The following is a 19,888-nucleotide window of genomic DNA, read 5'->3' on the forward strand; positions in this document are numbered from 1 at the left end:
AGAATTTAATTTATCTGCCAAAGAAAAAAAAAAATACAACTTATCCAAAAGACATTTTAAAAACGAGTACATTTTATGTTTTTTTCCCTGTTACCTTCGTACATTCCCTGACCAAGGCCCCCCTTGCCCTGTCAAAATTGGAGAAAAAAATAAATGCAACACTTCTGCTGCGAAACCCACCTCTAAGAAACCCATAAAGGAGCCCAAAATCCTCCTTGTTGAGTCTGATGTTGAGGAGACCATCAAGGAGGATATCAAGAACACCTCCCCTCATTCTAACACTTCTCTGCCCCACACCTCTAAGGGGGATGGTAGACACTCTGACGGCGGGAAGACTGTTGCTGAAGAAGGGGAGAAGGAAGAGGCGGTGCAATGTTCGGGTTGCAGTGTTATCTCTGAAGATCTAAATGGTGTTAAGAAAAAGCTGGAGCACCTGGAGTCCTGTGTCAACAAGATTGGGAAATTTGTTGTCAAAGTGATGCACTCGTCAGCTACCTCTCTGTGCTTGCTCCACCATTATAAGGCTGATTCAGAAGGACTGGGAAGCGACACCACTAAGGAACTGTTCCAGTTCCTGGCTGATGACTGAATTGGGCTTATGCTCTCTAAGCACACGGGTGCTGATAATTAGGTTGTATGTTTGGTTTCCTTCCTTTTTGTTTTAGTTTTTCTCGCTGGAACGCCTGTTTCCATGGTAATATTGCTACTTTTAACAGTTGTTATAGTATTGACATTATGATGGTTTGCTGTTGGTTATGGTGCTTGTTGGACGAGATTGGTTTCAATCTCGGGTTATCTAATAGCAACAAACAATTTTTGTTTTTGATTACTAGAGTAGGGATTGGTTGACTGTCGTGTGTCTACAGTGTGTGCTTTATAATAAAAAAAACATTTCAATTTTGTACACGTTCATTTGATTCATATGTTTCAATTATAATAATCCAACTTCTATCATACAGGTGATATTTTATTTATTTTATTTTTTCTATAATGTTTTTAGTGTTCATTAACTTAAATTAGGTTATAAATTTAATTTTTTAAGTTAAATTTAAACTTTTAAGTATAAATAATTTTAATATAATATATAAAAAATGTTTTTGTAAAAACCAATTTAATTTTAATTTTTAATTTTTATTATGTTGTATTTAATTTTATAATAAAATTTTATTTGTTAATATCAATCAAGTTTATGTTTTAATTTTACAATATAACAAGAAATATACTACTAAACATCAATAAATAATATTCTTATAATTTCATATAATATATATTACAATAAATTAAAAGTAAAAACTTTAATTTTTGTTGATGTTTTTACATACATAGACTTGCAAATTATTTTTAAAATAAAAATATATTTATTTTTATAATATCTGTATTTTTATATAATTACTCTATCTATCAATCTTCTTATCTATATCTCTCTATTTTTAGCATTGACTCTACCTCTATTTCTCTCTCTTCCTCTCTTCTCTATCTTTATCTTTATTTTTATCTACTCTAAACTAATCACCTTAATTATATTGCATGTTATTTTTCAATTTATTTAATTAACCATGAAATTTAATTGGAGCAATTCTTATTTAAATTAAACATAATAAAAAATTCTTTTGCATTTGAATTAAAATGAACAATTTGGAAGTAGATTTTAAAAAATTCTTTTGCATTTGAATTAAAATGAACAATTTGGAAGTAGATTTTTGAAAGTGTTCAAATTTACAGTTAGTTTCAAATTTTATCCTCATCCCACAAAGGGAGCGTTTCCAACGGCTCTCAAACTACAGGCATGGAGATAATGGCTGTTATTTTTTCTCTGTTGGAAAAAAGCAGATTTCGCCTCTTTTAAATGGGCGGATTATCTGAGAAGTAGCGCAGACTGTTCTTTCTTTGTTTTTGTTTGCTTGTTTAATTTAGCCTCTGTTTTGAGTTTTGCTCTGTTCTGTGTTTTGGTTTTAAATTTTCGTTGTATGTTAATTTTCATGTGTTGTATGTTTTTGGGCATGGCCATGCCTCTGTTTTGAGTTTTGCTTGAGTTTTGGTTTTAAATTTTCGTTGTGTGTTTTTATTTTCTGATCCTTACTTTTTCTGTTTGTATTCTATGTTTTCATTTGTTTACATTCTTATGAGCATAGCTGCAAACAGACTTGAGCAGGCCAGACTGTGTGTGTTACAGGAGCAGCAGGAGGATTTGTTTACATTCTTATGATGAATGAGCAATCCAGGAGGATTTGTTTTCATTTGTTTACATTCTTATGAGCATAGCTGCAAACAAACTGGAGCTGGCCAAACTGTGTGTGTTACAGGAGCAGCAGGAGGATTTGTTGCTTCATGGCTTGTGAGGCTGCTATTCCAGGTTTAATTCTTCACACCCATTTGATCATATTCTATTCTAGACTTGAATTTGGATATATTGACAGTTTTTGCAATTGGGTTTCGAGATGCACATTTTCCTGTATGTGGGTTTCAAGTGACAGTTTGACACAATTTGGAATTCATATTTTGTATGCACCTGTTTCTCTTAACAGTGGGTTTCATATAGGCATCAACATTTGCATAGTTGCTTTGCTTCTCATGATACCTGTTTTGAATTTCATATCCCTCTCTATGGACAGCTGTTTCGATTTTCATATTCTTCTCGATGCACAAGTGTTGATTTTCATAGATGATAAGACTTTTCCACAGCTTTTACTTTTCTCTATATAGATATCTGGGTATGTGGCATCTCGTTGTCCTTTACATGGAACATATTTGGATTATAGCACTGAATTTCTTTTGTTTGCATATATTGAGTGGGCACAAAAAGTTTGGGGTTCAAAGTAGCGACTACTTTTCTACAGAACTTAACAATTGGATAGGACCATCGACCATGATTCTGCTTAATCTAGTTTTCATCCATTCTTAACCAGAAAAAGTGAGATTTCTTATTTCTTTCTTCATCTAGTTGCCAAGTTCTTACCTAACTTGTTTTGTATAAATAATCTTAAAATCATGCTGTATTCTGATTTTCTGGCAGTGAAATCTTGCTTGGGTAATCGATGACAGATTCATTTCAATGATTTAAATGAATGTTTGGAATGTTCTGTTTACCTCTCATTCAATATTGTTGCTTTCTTTGTCTATTATTCTATTTTTATTTTTTTTTGTTTGTCATGCCTCTGTTTTTATTTGTCTGAGAGCTCTATTTTTAAATGTTTGTTACATTTTTTTCTTTAGCAATTCTTGTAATTCATGTGTAGATTTTTTTTCCTTTTTTAAAGTTTTATTGGTATTATACTATTATGCATTTATCTCTCTCTATGGGTCATAATTGTTCAATAGGGTACATTATAAGCACTGGCAATGATAAGGAGGAGGAGAAAAGAAGCATATTTACACATCACAATTATCAGGAATTACACCAGGTACCAAGTTGAATCAACATTTGAATTTGTATATTACAACCACGATTTAGATTGAGCAATGAAATTTCCTTCCACAATCAGTTTTAAATGCTTTGATTCATGTAGAGTTATCTATTCAAGGTCAAACTTTTGAAATTAATCTACCATATTTGCCTCTTCATTCACTTAATTTAGTTCTATTTAAAACATTTTTTTTTAAATTTATCATATTTTCTTTTATCAATTGGGTTTTCAATTATTTGAAAACCCTTCCGCACCATCCCTACAGATAATATAATTTTTGATGAAAAATGATAAATAAATAAATGCTTAGTACAATGTAGGTTGGGTAAATAATAGGGTTTCTATAATTGCTGTGTTAATTCTTTTTTAATGGTGGTGCATAAGGCTTGGCATGATGACCTTGCACTTTACCTTTTACACTATTTTTTCTGCTCTTAGCTGAAATCTTATAGTGACCTGTAAAAGGCAGCATGATACTGTAGCAAATAACATCCTCATCAAGAAAATTAGATAAGAGACATGTTTTCAATCTACTCCCCTTTTTGAATGGAAGTACTTTTTGATGGGAATGGTTCTCCAACCCATAGAATGCATCAAAATATCTATTATAATGTATTTATAATATATAAAGGACAATAATGTCTTTGTGCATTCTAGGGACTGGATAACCATCTCCCTTTTTGAAAGTCTCATGCATTGATGTTTCCAACCACATCAAGAATAGAGTGCTTACAGAGCAAAGAATGGCAGCATGGATCCCACATGATTTTAGGATGAAGCAATTTCATGCACCCATTCCAAATTCCATAGAGGATAATGCATGATTAATTTGAGGCAAGATTTGTGGTTATTATCACAAAGTCCTAGTTGTAATTTTATGAGAACAAATTCAGGTTGTAGTTGTAGTTTTTATCATGAGGTTGAATTGAGGTCATAGCTGTAGTTCTTAGTATGAAGCCAAACTGGTGCACTAGTTATTCTTATTATGAGTCCAAATTCAGAGCAACATTAGAATAGATGATGTATTTATTTTTAAAGGTAAGACAAAGAAAGATCCAAGAAAAAGCCTATTGCTATAAAACATAACAACGTGCATTACAACATGAACTAGACATGTTCTCTTACCCTCTTTTCTTATTTTCAAGCTCCCATATTCTAATGAACAACAAATCAATAATGATACAGGTAGGAATGTACATTGATGTTCTAGTCTGTCAGGAGATAATTTAACTTTACCCTAAGCATTCAGACACGGAGTAAGTGGGAGCTGGTCCTTTTATCCTAGGAACAGCTATCAGGATGTGGCTTACCTTAGGAACCCAGTTCACAGCAACAGTAGAAGAAGTGGAACCTTTTCCAACAATTCCAACAGAATGAAGCAATGAACGTGTGGTAAAAACACTCATTGCTCCATCAAAGAAATCCTGCAAGTTTTATAAAATAAAACAATAATGAATTTCATCATAGATGGTATTAAAAAACTCTGTAGGCCACCAACAAAATTTGAGGAAGAACAGATACAAACTACATTTTAGCATGCACAGTGAATTCATGCATGCATGAAAAAAATGGAAGTGGGAAATGCATACTTTAAGAGCCCTCCATTGCATGTAAGGCGCATACGAAGAAGTGACACTCTCTGGATATACATCTAGTACCACCCAGGATCTTATAAAGGTGCTCAAGTCCTGCAAGATAAAGTTATAAAAAAATGGTTTAAAACATTATAAACTCCAACCATATCCTGCTTTGAGAACATCTACATACTATAAAATGCTATCTGACGCACATCCAGTGGACCAATGTTTGATCTTATTACTATGGCAATTGGAGACTTTTCACAGGATGTAAAAACCCTAAAATTTAAAAGTGGCATTACAAAATCATAACACTGTCCAAATTGATGAACTTGCCACAGGATCGGAATCATTGTAGAAATACATGTTGAGGTCAATAACAGTGTAAACATAATGCACACTTTCTAGTGCAAAAAAATGTAATTGGAAATTGATCATAAAATCTGTGGCTAAGTAGGCTTAGTGCACCACGCACTGTAATCAGAGTGGGATTTCCCATATATAATTTGATACCTATACTTGCAGTTAGATCTAAAACTGATATTTAGAAACCAGCATACATCTAATGATATGGTTAGGAGCTTTAATATAGTCAATTACGTATTTTAAAAAAATGTTAATATATAATAATTTTGAAAAATACAAAGATAAAGCTAAACTCAAAATAATCAGAAGTAGTAACATTAAAGAGGTAAATGACAAAATTTGAAGATTGTGTTTCTTATTGTAGAGAAAGTGCACTCCCTGACACACTTGCACCTCTTGTTTTGTGTCACTTTGGGCTGACAACTTAGTCATGTTTCTAGCACATTCTAGCACATTTCTGGACTCTATTGGTGCATGCATTGGCCAAAACCCATTTCATCACTTTGATATGCCTCATTAGACTTCTCAGAACACTTTTTTACATCACATTGCAACATTCCCCATCCCAGAATGGATCACACCAGCAATTTTGTCCCCTAAACAGAATCGCAGCTGCAATCTCATCCGCCTTTCCCAAATTTCAATATTCCAATTTCATGGCCAACATTCTCAAAAATGACTGTTGCCCGTTGTCAGCTGCACTAAACAATTAGATTCAAATTTGGTGTCTATAGGGCATGTATTGAACGAAATAATCCTTACTATCATTTTACAAATGCCAATGCATCATTGATCACATTGAAAGGATAGCACATTTACACATTTGTCTCTAATTCTGTTATATTTTTTAGGTTCGCAGTGACCTCTATGTCTACATCAGAATCAGCATCCAACTGCACAATCTATCTCTTTCACTTTTGTTGTCAACTTAGTCTGAGTATTGCCTAAGGCACAAACAAGTCTTGTATAATAACCCTTGCGCAACAAACTGTTGTGCTCCTTAACAACATCATCTTCTTCCTTCCTTCAAATTCCAGTAAGCGAACAGGTCGTGACAAGTAATGCAGATCAAATTTCAAACAAAACTCTATTAATTTTATTTCAAACTCTCATCTTTTCATAATGCAGTTCCAGAGTTAAATTTTCAAAGTTGTGTCAGCATGTCATCAATTGCAATTAACGTTTCAAGGTACACAATCATAACCCTGTTATATTTCAGCACATGTCAATTTATCAGATGCATCCCCAATACCTAAAGCGATAATTATGTTTAATCAATTTATTCCTTTGCTAGATTTGTAGTGTGTGCGTTTATCCCTACATAAATTGGTGAATGCATAACTTACATGCTTATCCCTTTAAGTTTGGATCTCTAATTTTTATTATCATTATTTTTCAGTTTTGCTCTTTGTGCTTCACTAAGGGCTATGCCCTTAGCTGAATGTTATCTTTCGGTATTCCCTCCCACCCTCCATTGATTGTTTTCGAGAGAAAGCCCTTGTCCTTAGGCTTCCATTTCTACTTACCTCAAGGATCTTATGGTGTTTTCACAAGCCCATCAAACCCACCCTTCAGCCTTTAAAGATCTCATTTACTTTTATCAAAATGAAAGTGCTCTGTGTTTTCTAGAGATACATTGGATATTAATTTTGATTGATTGCATAACTCAAATCCACAGTTTGACTGAGGTTTGATTGAGCATAAGTTTGTAAATGTCCTAAATCATAGAAGTCATAATAACCATATTTCAAACTCCTAGTAAGCCTTTAGCAAGTGTGGAATATGGCTATGACCTCAGGGCTAAGAAGTCTAATCCACTTAGCTGATGGGGTGAAGTCTAGTTATTTTAAACTTTAAGTACATAAATGCCATGCCACTAAGACTAACACAGTCTGCAGAGTGATGCTTAGAGTCTAGATTAATGAATGGAGAATAAGAGATTTTAGTGCGGTTAACACAAAGAAAAATTTTAGTTTTCATTTTCAGATTTCGCCTTGCTTTCCTTTTTCCTATTCAATTTTTTGTTGTCCTGTTTTGGACTGTTACTGGAAAAGATACAATTGCATCCTTTAGTTTTGGTTTCAAATATTTCATTGGAGGCATAAACTAGGGCCATTATTATCAGTGCTTGGATTGGTCCTCTTAAGAAATTAGCTGATACTGCAATCGAAGTGGACGGATTGCTGTTGATAAGGTTTAAATGCACTTAAGTTTCTTTGTGTTTCAGTTATAAACTTATAATTTACTACTGTAAATTTTTTTTTAATTGCTCTTCTTCTGTAGATTGCTTTAATTTTATTCTCGTGTAATGCAGCACAATGATATTTTCCTTAGTTAATCAAAGATACTAATGTAAATTATCTCTATGTAATTTCAATGGTTGGAAAAAATGAAATTGTAGGACCCCTTGACATTAGTTATGTTTTCAAATACTGCATTGTCATTACTATCTTTGGAGTCATAAACTAAGGCCATTAAAACAGTTCTTCTCAGAAAATGATACATAAATTTATATTTTACTGCGGTAGGATTTTCAATTGTAAATTGCTTTAATTTTACTCTCTTCTGTAATGCTCTTAAACTTTCTTTGCTATTGCTTTAATTTTTCTCTCTTCTTTTCAAAGAATGCTATGACCCTTTCTTATGTAGATTGCTTAAATTTTACTCTCTTCTTTATTTTGAATGGATTGCTAACACCATTTTTTTTTGTTTCTATTGTAGGTGTTTATTGTGTAGGTAAGTGTCTATCATGGGATTTATTATCTAGGTAGGTGAAATTTAACTGTATACTGTTAGGTGGGGTGTGCTTAATCATAGAGAAGTGCTGTTTTAGAGTTGCATTTGTATTAGAAGATAAATGTTTTGGGCAAGTACTCATATATTTCTATTAAAATTATTGTTTGAATCTTTTTTTTTAGTTTTATTTTAATAAATATTTAATTGTTGTATATTTTATTGATAGAGAAATTGATATAAATTTAAATCATAATTTTGAGTGCGTGACAATGTGGTTCCCAAATGTTTGGAAAATTGATGAGTATGTTGAAGTCAAATAATAAATATAGTGTTCAAAGTTTTTTTTAAATGTTTGAAATCTTGTAATTGAGTATAATATAATATTTAATATCTAGCAGTTGTTCAAATAGGTCAACTTCAAAATGTAATTGGTAAATTGATATGTAAATGGATTTGTAGTTTAATATAAAAAAATTATTTGGAAGGGGTTGAATTGGCCTCATCCCAAGGCTAAGGGGAATGGTCATTGGCCATGGCCATTCTTCTTAGTCTAATGTCTTTGTGCTAATTTTATATTATTTTTTATGATATAAAATTTGACATTTTTTTTTTAATTTTTAATTTTTATTTCCTCACATTTAATGATTTGACATTTTTAGTGTAATGTAATTATTTAAGCATTACATTAATCATTTTGAGTGTAGTGTAATGATTTGACATTTACCCTTTAATTTTATGTAATCTCGTAACATCATAATAAATAGTGTTGTGTTGACAATTGCAATTGAAACATGTCTATATAGTGTGTTTTATTTTGGGAATCCATTTATTGTTTGTCTAAATTGTGTTTTTGAACAATGATTCACTTATTTTTTACTAGAGTATGAGCTTGAATTTTGGCAAACTTATATTTGATTCATTTTGAAACTTGCTTTGCATGTTTGAACTTTGAAACTTTGGTATTCACCTTGGTTGCATTTATTGTTTATAGGAGGTTTGTGTTTCAGCTTTGGCATACATTAAAATTATTTCTTTGAAGTGATTTCCAAACGTGTTTGTTTAGTGTGTTTTGGTATTTATTAAAATTGAATTAACATTTTGACATTCACTTTGTTTGTATTTGTTATTTATATGGTGTTTGTGTTTGAACTTTAGCATAGATTAATTGTTTGTTTGAAGTAATTTTCAAACTTGTTTAGTGTGTTTTACTTTAGCATCCACTGGTTGTTTGTTGGAAGTGTGTTTGAACTATAAGCATTTACTATTTGACTATTTGAGCTTTGAGATTCAATTTGTATACATTTTTTAATTTTGACATCCTCTTATTATATTTTTTAATTTTGTGTGAAGTGTGTGAGTGAACATTGACAATCCCCTTACTGTTTGAATGAATTTTGACATCCCCTTATATTATTTGTTGGCATTCCTTTTGTGTGTGTGATAAAGAGTGTATTTGAATTAATTTCCCATTCACTTGTATTTTTGGTAGTTTGTATGGGTGAGTGAGTTTTTTTGAACTTTGAATCTCACTTTGTGTTCTAAATTTTGGCACTCTCTTTATGTCAAAAACACTTCACTCAAAGTGCATGTTTAAACTTTGGTGTATTTACTTTGTAATCGTATGAAGTATGTATGTGTTTCAACAAGTTTTGTGTGAAGTGTATTTTAACTTTTCACATTCACATTGTGTGTGTTTTTGTTGTATTTACATCATGTGTGGTTGAGCTTATTTTATGTGAAGTTTTTATTAATCTTAGCATTTACTTTATGTGTATTTGAACTAACTTTGTGTGTGATGTATATATATTTGAAATTTCGCATACACTTTGTGTAAAATATTTACTAATTGACATTCACTTATGTGTGAAATGTGTTTGAACATATTTTGGCATGTGTTGTTGAATTAATTTTGTGTGAATTTTTTTTAACTTTAGTGTTTACTTTGTGTGGGATGTGTTTACATTTGAAATTTCACATTTGCTTTGAATAAAATATGTACAAGTTGACATTCATTTATGTGTGAAGTGTGTGTTTGAAATTTCACATTTGCTTTGTATAAAATATGTACAAGTTGACATTCATTTATGTGTTTACATTTGAAATTTCACATTTGCTTTGTATAAAATATGTACCCATTTTGAAAACTCTTTTTGAGTACCCATTTTTATGACCCACTTTTATGATCCATTTTAATGACCTATTTTGATGGTCCATTTTTATGACCATTTTGAGTATCTTTTTTTTGACCAAATCTAATGATTCATTTTTAGTACTCATTTTTATGACCCATATTAAGTACCCTATTTTGATGACCCATTTTAGTACCAATTTTTTATTATCCATTTTTTAACACTCATTTTTATGACCTTTTTTTTGACCCATTTTCGATATTCATTTTTATGACTCATTTTGATTACCTATTTTGAGAACCCATTTTTATGACCAATTTCAAATGAATATCCATTTTAATGACCTATATTGAATACTCATTTTGACTCAAATTTATGACTTATTTTGAGTACGCATTTTGATAACCTATTTTGAGTGCCCATTTTTATGACCCATTTTTATAACCTATTTTTAGTATTTTATTTTTATGACCTATTTTTAGTATCTATTTTTATGACCTATTTTGAATAGTATTTTATTTTTATAACCTATTTTTAGTATCTATTTTTATGACCTATTTTGAGTATCCATTTTGATGACCTATTTTGAATACTTTTTTTTATGGCATTTTTATTACCTATTTTAATGACCCATTTTTAGTACTTATTTTTATGACTCGGTTTTAGTATCCGTTTTTGGTGACCTATTTTGAATACTCATTTTTATGACCCATTTTGATCACTCATTTTTTATATCCATTTTTATGACCCTTTTTATTGAATCATTTTTAGTATCCATTTTTATGACCCATTTTAATGAACCATTTTTAGTACCCATTTTGATGAACCATTTTAATGATCCATTTTTAGTACCCATTTTTTGTAACCTATTTTGATGATTCATTTTAATGACATTTTGATGATCTATTCTGATGACCCATTTTTTGTACCCATTTTTTGAATGTATTTTTGCAACCTTTTTTGATAACCCATTTTTAATACTTAAAATAGCCACCAGTTTTTATGATTCATTTTGACAATCCATTTTGATGACCTATTTTAAGTACCCATTTTGATGACCTAATTTTATGACTCATTTTTAGTACCCATTTTGATGACCCATTTTTAGTACCAATTTTGATGACCCATTTTTAGTACCCAATTTGATAACTTATTTTGAGTGCCTATTTTGATGACCCATTTTTAGTACCCAATTTGATAACCTATTTTGAGTACCTATTTTTATGACCCATTTTAATAACACATTGAGTACCCTATTTTGATTATCCATTTTAATAATCATTTTTGTGACCCATGTTTAACACCCATTTTTATGACTCCTTTAATCACATTATTTTAGTATCCATTTTTATAACTCATTTTAATGATCCATTTTGAGTACCCATTTTTTATGACCCATTTATAATCAAAGTGAGTTCAAAGACATACCACACAAAGTGAATTCAAAAGTTCGTTAAAAAACACACTACACAAAGTGACTATCAAACTAACTTTCAAACACAACACATGGAGTTTGTTCAAACATGTCAAATTAAAAAAAATATGCACTATACAATGTGAATGTCAATGATATCTCAAACACACAAACATGATTCATATAAAATGAATTTCAAAGGCACAACACATTTCACACAAATAAAAATGAACATATTTTAAACTACACATGAAATAAATAGACAAATTTTCTCAAACACATCCAGATTTTGATCAAATATACCATATTCAAGTATGTTTCACAATAATTTTCAAACACACAAAGTAAATACTTGATTTCAAACATGTTAATGTAGAAAACACATACACAGTGAATCCTGAAGTTCAAACACACTTCACAAAAAGTGAATGTGAAAGTTTAAACATGCATACACATGCAAACGTATAAACACAACAAAATGATTATTAAAGTTAAAATATATTTCACATAAAGTTTGTTCATTTCACAAATGGTTTGTTCAATAATACACACTAAAAAGAAAATACTAAACTTTAAACACACAAAGTTAAAAAATACCAAAGTACAAACACAAAAGAGTGAACACATGCCCAATTTATAAATATTGAACATAAAAAGTTACTTCAACCACAAGTTAAAACTAAACACAAATATGTTCAAACACAATTATTTTATTCAAACATGCCAAATTTAAACATGTTTCACAAAAAATACTTCACACACAAAGAAAATACAAAACATGCACAAAGTGAATCCAAAATTTCAAACACACTTACCCAATAAAAAAATAAAGATTTCAAACAAACTTCACACTAATGTTCAAATATACAACACAAATGACTATCAAAATTAGTACACTTCACACAAAGTGAATTTGAAAGTTAAAACATGCACACATATGCAAGATTATCAAATTTAAAACACATTTCACATATCGTTTGTTCATTTTATACATAGTTTATTCAAACACACACTTTGCACATATATAAAATAAATGCTAAAGTTTAAACTTACAAAAAGTTAGTTCAAACAAACCAAAGTACAAACACACAAAGTGAACACATGCCCAATTTAAAAATGTTTCATAAAAAAATATTTCAAAAGAAACTAAACATTTAAGTTCAAACATGTTAAAATGTGAATGCTAAAAGGAGTCATAAAAATGGGTTCTCAAAGTGGGTCATAAAAATGGTTACTCAAAATAGGTCATAAAAATATGTCATCAAAATGAGTATTAAAAATGGGTACTCAAAATGGGTCATCAAAATGTGTTATCAAAATAGGTCATAAAAATGGATACTAAAAATGGGTACTAAAAAGGGGTCATCAAAATACGTTATCAAAGTCAGTAATCAAAATGGGTACTCAAACTAGGTCATAAAAATGGGTCACAAAAATGGATCAAATTGGGTACTCAAATAAGTCATCGATATTCAAAATGGGTCATAAAAATGGGTACTCAAAATAGGTCATAAAAATGGGTACCCAAAATGGCTACTAAAAAGGGATATTAAAAATGGGTACTCAAAATGGGTCATAAAAATGGGTACTAACAATGGGTCTAGGGCGGTGATGAGGTTTGAGGCAACAAGAGAATTTGCAGGCTAGGGCCAAGAGGCCCTACCTATTAGCAGGGGTTTGTTTTTGGGTTGCATGCATAGGATCAGATGTATTATAGCCAATAGGGGGTGCATGTAAGGGGTGAAGATCTTATTACACCCCATTTTGACATTACTATTTACTTTTACCTGTTTTGGTTAAAACAATGTAACCAAATGAATATGCTTTGAATATATTTAGAAATTGGATGAATGAATGTGCAATCATTCTTATATTTTGAATATTTAAAGATGAAATATATGATGTTTTAATAACCGTTGACTACTGTTGTAATGTGTTGAGTTGGATGCAAGAAATGAACGATCCTCCGGAGGGGAGGAAGAGTATCACTTAGGAGAAGAATTTGGTTTGATAATCTTGCATATGTGACTTATTGAGCTATCACACACACACACAGCCTAGTTGGTCAAGTTGAGTTAGAATAGATGGTGTAGCAATAAGATGTCTTTTGTCGTTTGGATGATGTTTTGTATTAGTGATGATTAGTGAAGTGTTAGTATGTCTTGGTTTAAGTATCCTTGTTTGGAATATTGGGTTGAAATCTCTTTGATAGATCTTAATCTTTGTGCTTCCGTATCTACTTATGTTTATATATATCATTCGATAATTATAAGTACTATTTGAATTATCGAATAATAAATTATATATATATATATAATGTTATTATCTACCTATTGGCTTGCATGTTTTATTTCGCACGTTGCAGGTTGACTCGGTCTTTTCCCATTCACCTCGACCTCTACATGGAGGGAGGGAAGTAGCGAAGAGGGGCAACGTCTACCCAGCCCCTAGGATGCACCAGCATGCAGGTATGCAGTTAGATATATATGTAACATGTAATGTATGGGTAACATGTATTGTATGCATAGGATGTGGTAGATGTAGCCATGCAATTATATGTATGTATAACATTTAATGTATGTATAACATGTAATGTATGCATAACATGTAATGCATGCATAAGATGCCAGTGCATCCTAAGGGCTGGGTAGACGATGCCGTGAAGAGGAGGGGTGCCCACCATGGAGGGTGGTGTACCCTACTCTTAAGGAGGGTGGCTCGATGGTAAAACCACCACCTCTCCCTTTTCTTTGTTAAATGCATGCGTTGTTTGTAAAGTGCGATACATATATCAACCCCCCCTTCCACTTTGTAAGGTGGTGAATATAATGGATCGACACCTTGGATTATATCGACCCATTCCACATTGATGATGAAAACATAGGGAGACTTGGTCGATAGGAATATATTAAATAGGATAGAAGTTGAAACCAATTAAGTATGTGCAAGTTAATTATATTTGACTTAGTCGACCCCATATTTTAGTGGGAGAATGTGTGTAAGCGCTATCCAAGGGGAAAGCGCGTGAATATTAATATGCCAAGTGTTATCGACACCCTTTAATAAGAGAATGGTAATGTGAATACGTCAACTAGGCATCGACCTAGTTAGTAACATTTGTATTATTTATAGGAATTGAGTTCTATTTGATAGGTAATTAATCAATGGTAATTAATTATTGTGACTTGGTAAGGAGGTGATTCATAGTACCATTTTAGTGAACTCTTATGTGTCGATCATAGGATAGTGAGTTAATCAATGGTGGCAACCTAGTGAGCTTAATTTTAGCCTTAGGTTTCTCGTATTTAGTATAAATAGATGAGTGAACTTGGAGGTTATGCACTCATTTTCCATTCTCATTCGTTTTCAATTTTATTTAGTTAGTCTCATTTCTTCGAGCTCATATTTGTTGAACAGAAGTGTTAGTGTGAGGGAGAATTAGAGGAATATTTGTAGTAGGATGTGGAGAATTGTATTCCATCCCATCCCATTTTATTTGTCTTATTGCTTAGAGATTATATCATCTCTTGCATTTTTCTCCCACTCCATCTCAGTTATCCATTGACATAATATTATTCATTATTTATTGTTCTTGTTTCAAAGTTCTTCATTGAGAGAAGAAGATAGTTCAAGAATTGTTAGGAAGTGGGCTAGTTTCTATTGGGAAAAGCTTTGAAATGTCTACATTAGTGGATATGTTGTGAAGCTAGAGTCATGGAGGAAGGAATCAGAAATGCATGGTAGATATAATCCAGGAATGAGTATTCTACCTCTCTTGTATATTGATATATTATAAATAGATTATGATGTTGTGTAGGATCAATTGAAGCCATGATAGTAATTGTGCACTTGAAGTTCATGTATTCTTGTGTGATGCAATTTATAATCTTATGATTGGATTCATTTATATGATTAAATATGCTTTCTTAAAGCAATACTTGAAATTGAGATACTTATAGGATATACATTATGGAGTTGATAGAAACTCGATAATCCTTAATATTAGATATACATTATGTATGGAATAGCTAAGATAGAGCTAATCTATGATATGTATCTATAGTACATAGGAGTGATTGATTAGTTAATCCTAGGGATAAGATAATCCATAGATGGGAATAAACCTAGATAGACATTCTATTATTTGACCTTATGAGAAAGGTGTGTATCTATAGTATATAGGAAGGAATGAGTTGGTAATCTAGGGTTAGATTAAATAGGGTTGGGAGAAACCTAAATGTTTCCTATTAGAAATCATGGGATAAATATGAGATAGTTAAATGGTCAGTTTACCAATTAGAGCAATGAAGTTGGTGGACATACAACTCTCACTCAAAGTACTGGGTGTGAATTCTTAGGCCTAAGTAGTGTAGGTTGCCACTGTCTACATTGTCGGTTCACTATGATCCAGGTTTACATACTAGGCGATGTCATCCATGTAGGTTGTAGCCTATGTATGGTAGCTCTTGTTATGTAGGACACAACACTATGCTCAGAAGGCTATATTATATTATGAGGTTACCAAACCAAACTCTTCGTCGAAGGGTCGGGTTGCTTCAGTTAGAAGAGGCACGAGGGTTAGAAGAGGCACGAGGGACTGCTAAGTCTTGGTTGGGTACAAAAGCACTTAAGTGATGCTCTTCCTCATGTAGTTGACGACCAATATTTGAGGATGTATGCCATGAAGGACATCTAGACCACTATGTTTTACTTATGTACTCTTTAAGCTCAGTTGAAGCTTTATTGTTATCAAATATTCCTAAAGAAAATGGAAGTTTGAAAAGGATATTGTAAATGCATTTATATTTTATGAATATGACATTGTATATGTATTCATGATGATTGAAAAAGAAAAGTGATTTATTTCAATTATGTATCTTGAATTGAAAAGGAAAAGAAAATTTTATTATTGGTATTTTGGCAATGTATATCTTTTTACTTGTGGGTTAAAATTTTGTAAAATGAAAGGGTAGAACAAAGGTGATGTTACATGTGGTATCAGAGCTACCAAGTTTAGCACTGGAACCTATGAGCTCACTAAAATTTCCTTCCAACATTAAAAGAATATAATGTTGTGAATTCTTGTGTCAGGATGGTGTGTCTCAAGAAACTGCTAGGAAGTCAGTAATTGGGAATGAGCACTACCTTAGGTCAAGAAGGAAACCATTGTCAAAACCATAGAGGGAACCAATTATGACAACCCAAATTGGCTAAGTGACACTGAGACTTTTTGTTGATGTCTTACCTCGTGTCCATCAAAGCGGATGCATAAAGAAGATAACTTCATACCTCCTATCTCTCCTATCAAGTCGGACTCTTGACCACTTTCCAAGGAAATGCCTATGGAATGGAGTATTGGTCATATGATTTTGTAGGGACCCTCGTTTACCCACATTGTCTAAATTGATTGTTAAACCATCAAGTGATGAATCAAAGGAATATAATCACCATGATTATGTATCAGAAAATGAGTCTATAGGTTATATACCTTTCAATCATGAGTGTGAACGCAAATATGAGGGATATGTTCCACTAGATCATGTATCAGAAAGTGAATTCAAGGTATATTCTTCCCTTGGCTATCTAGATAGTGATTTTATGAAAATATAAGGATAGTTGAAATCCTCATGAGAGTAAATAAAATCATGATAAGGCAAAAACTCGTGAAAAAGTTTCTTAAAACTTTTATGATCGAATATTTATATTTTTCAGAAGATTAGACAATACAAATGAAACCTCCAAGAGAAACAAATGATTAGGACAAGACCCAACTAGGAGGTTAGCCAAGAGAAAGTCCAAGGTGAGGAAAACACAAAGCGAAAACTAGATTGAATTTTGGCTATGATGAACGAAAGTAGAGAGAATTGAGAACCTAGAGATAAAGGCAATAGAAAGAAAATGCCAATGATTAGAATAATCATGAACAATCACAAGGAAGTGATCATGATAAAGATAAAGCACAAAACTTGAGAAGGAATTAGTACAAGGAAAAATCTTGCAAGAAAATTATGAAGAAAATCATTCCTCTAAAGTTTGAAGGAACCACTAGAGGTGATGTAGCTGAAGCATGGCTCACTGAAAAAGAACACACACACACACACACACACACACACACACACACACACACACACACACACACACACACACACACATATTGAGATTAGGAATACCAATGCTATTTTGGAAGTTTATCAATTAGCTGGTGAAACATCCAATTGGTGGATGAATAATAAAATAGAACTTGAGTTCTTTAAAGCCTTACTTGGAGTGAGTTTATGAAAATATTTCATAATTGATGGATACCACAACTATTTTATGATCAAAAGTTGATTGATTTTTAGAGATCAAGGCAAGATGATTCTTTTGTGAATAAGTATTGTGAAAAATTTATTGTCTTTAGAAGTATGTACCCATGTACTAAAAAGATGACCAGTTTTGCATAAGAAAGTTTATGATGGGATGTATATGGTCCTACAACCATGGGCTTAGTGAATAAGAAAACTACTAAGAAAGAGAAAAGGCTTAGGTCTATCTCAACTATCGAGAAAGGAGTCAAAAAAGTTTAAAAGTCATCACAAGATAATTAGTTTTCCAAAAAGCTAAGTGGAGGTCAAGATTATCAAAAAGAAAGGAACCAAAGGATATTGTAACAATAAGAATGAAACAAGAAGGGGTTACAAGGGATATTTTTTTTCCCTAGAATATCTAGTAAGATTTCAAGTTGTCTATATGGAAAAATATTGGATTGATGAATATGGAAGCCAAATAAGAGACTAAGGTGTAAGAAATGATTATTGAAGCTAGAGTTGAACTTCCAAGTTATCATACGTAAGTGAACTTGTTTGAAGTCCTAGGTTCTTATGATGTTATTTTAAGGATGAATTGGCTATGCAAACATAGAGTCAAAGTAGATTGTCATGTCAAATCTATAGAATGTCTAAATGATCAAGGGAATTGGGTATCTTTTCAAGGAACCATAGAGAAGTTAAGATATGATAAATATTTATCGTACAAATTCTTAAGAGCCAAGAAGAAAGGCTGTCAAATTTTCGCTAACAAGATGGAAAAATTTGAGGCAAACAAAGAGTCTATAACTCAACATGATGTAAAGTATTATGGATCCTAAGACCATGTAGAAGTTGAGGATGGTAAGATTGAGGAACTTGGAAAGACAAACATGGAGAAGTATACCATACTTAAGGATTATGTGGATGTAATTCAAGAAGAGTTACTTGGACTGCCTCCTAAAAGAATGTTCGATTTCTCCATTGACATAATCGGAACCAATATCAAAGATTCCTTATATGATGCTTACAACAAGAGTTAATGAAGTTGAAAACTCAAATTGAGGAACTATTGACTGCAGGATTAATTATACCTAGTGTTTCACCTTGGGGAGCATTAGTGATCTTTGTGAAGAAGAAAGATGGTGCATTGCATAGATTATCAGTTTCTCAATAATTTAATGATAAAGAACAAGTATTCATTTCCACATATTGAAGATCTATTTGATCAAATGCAAGGAACGAAAGTGTTCTCAAGAATTGATTTATGATCAAGATATCATTAATTAAGTATCAAGGATGAGGTCATTTTAAAAATAGATTTCAAAACTAGATATGGTCATCTGTGTTGGATATTGTTGGCATATGATGAACCGATATGTTGATATGATGATAATGTATGTTATCATCAATGTCAATAAGTACAAGTAAACTGGTATACAGATTAAAAGAAGTTAGTGAACCGGTATGAAGAGGTATGAAGAGATGTTGTGAACCGGTGTCTGGGTTTCACTAAGTGTGACTACTGGTTGGTAGTCTCAGCTCTAGGGTTACCGATTTGGCAATCCATCTTGTGTGATGTAACCGATGATACTCTGTGATGAGTCAGCTAAGAAATAAGAATGAGATTGAGGTGCCACGTCAGTTTTGTGCGTGCGAAGGATTTCCTTGAGGATCTTGCATATGAAGATCGATTGCATTAAATGTCTACCTCGAGAATGAACATTCTTCTTAGCGGTATGAGAAGAAAGCATGAAGGGTTACTGATTCCCATATGCGATGAAGAATGAATGATGTAGATTGTCTTGTGATCTGCTTAAGATTGTATTGCTCTATGCAAAGTGTTTGGATGGTTAGGATTGGACCGCTTGTATTGTAAACCTAAGATGCTTAGGGTTTAGGGTTTATGCTACCGACCTAACTCTTGTCTATAAGGTCGATGACGTTTGTTGTTGTAAGTTGTTGGAAAATGTTGTGT

The 19,888-nt window shown here is 32.1% G+C and overlaps 1 long non-coding RNA gene across 2 annotated transcripts; it reads left to right on the forward strand.

Annotated features, from left to right (window-relative positions):
• The first annotated feature begins 2,181 nt into the window (after window positions 1–2,181).
• On the forward strand, window positions 2,182–8,341 carry LOC131068252 (uncharacterized). Of its 2 annotated transcripts, none has more exons than XR_009111962.2 (3): window positions 2,182–2,353; window positions 3,319–3,401; window positions 8,069–8,341. It is a non-coding gene; the product is annotated as an uncharacterized LOC131068252 (long non-coding RNA). The 2 variants fall into 2 exon arrangements; XR_009359531.1 differs by lacking the exon at window positions 2,182–2,353 and adding an exon at window positions 2,393–2,711.
• Window positions 8,342–19,888: the final 11,547 nt, after the last annotated feature.

The sequence above is a fragment of the Cryptomeria japonica genome, chromosome 11 (assembly GCF_030272615.1).
Source record: "Cryptomeria japonica chromosome 11, Sugi_1.0, whole genome shotgun sequence".
Taxonomy (NCBI): Eukaryota; Viridiplantae; Streptophyta; class Pinopsida; order Cupressales; family Cupressaceae; genus Cryptomeria; species Cryptomeria japonica.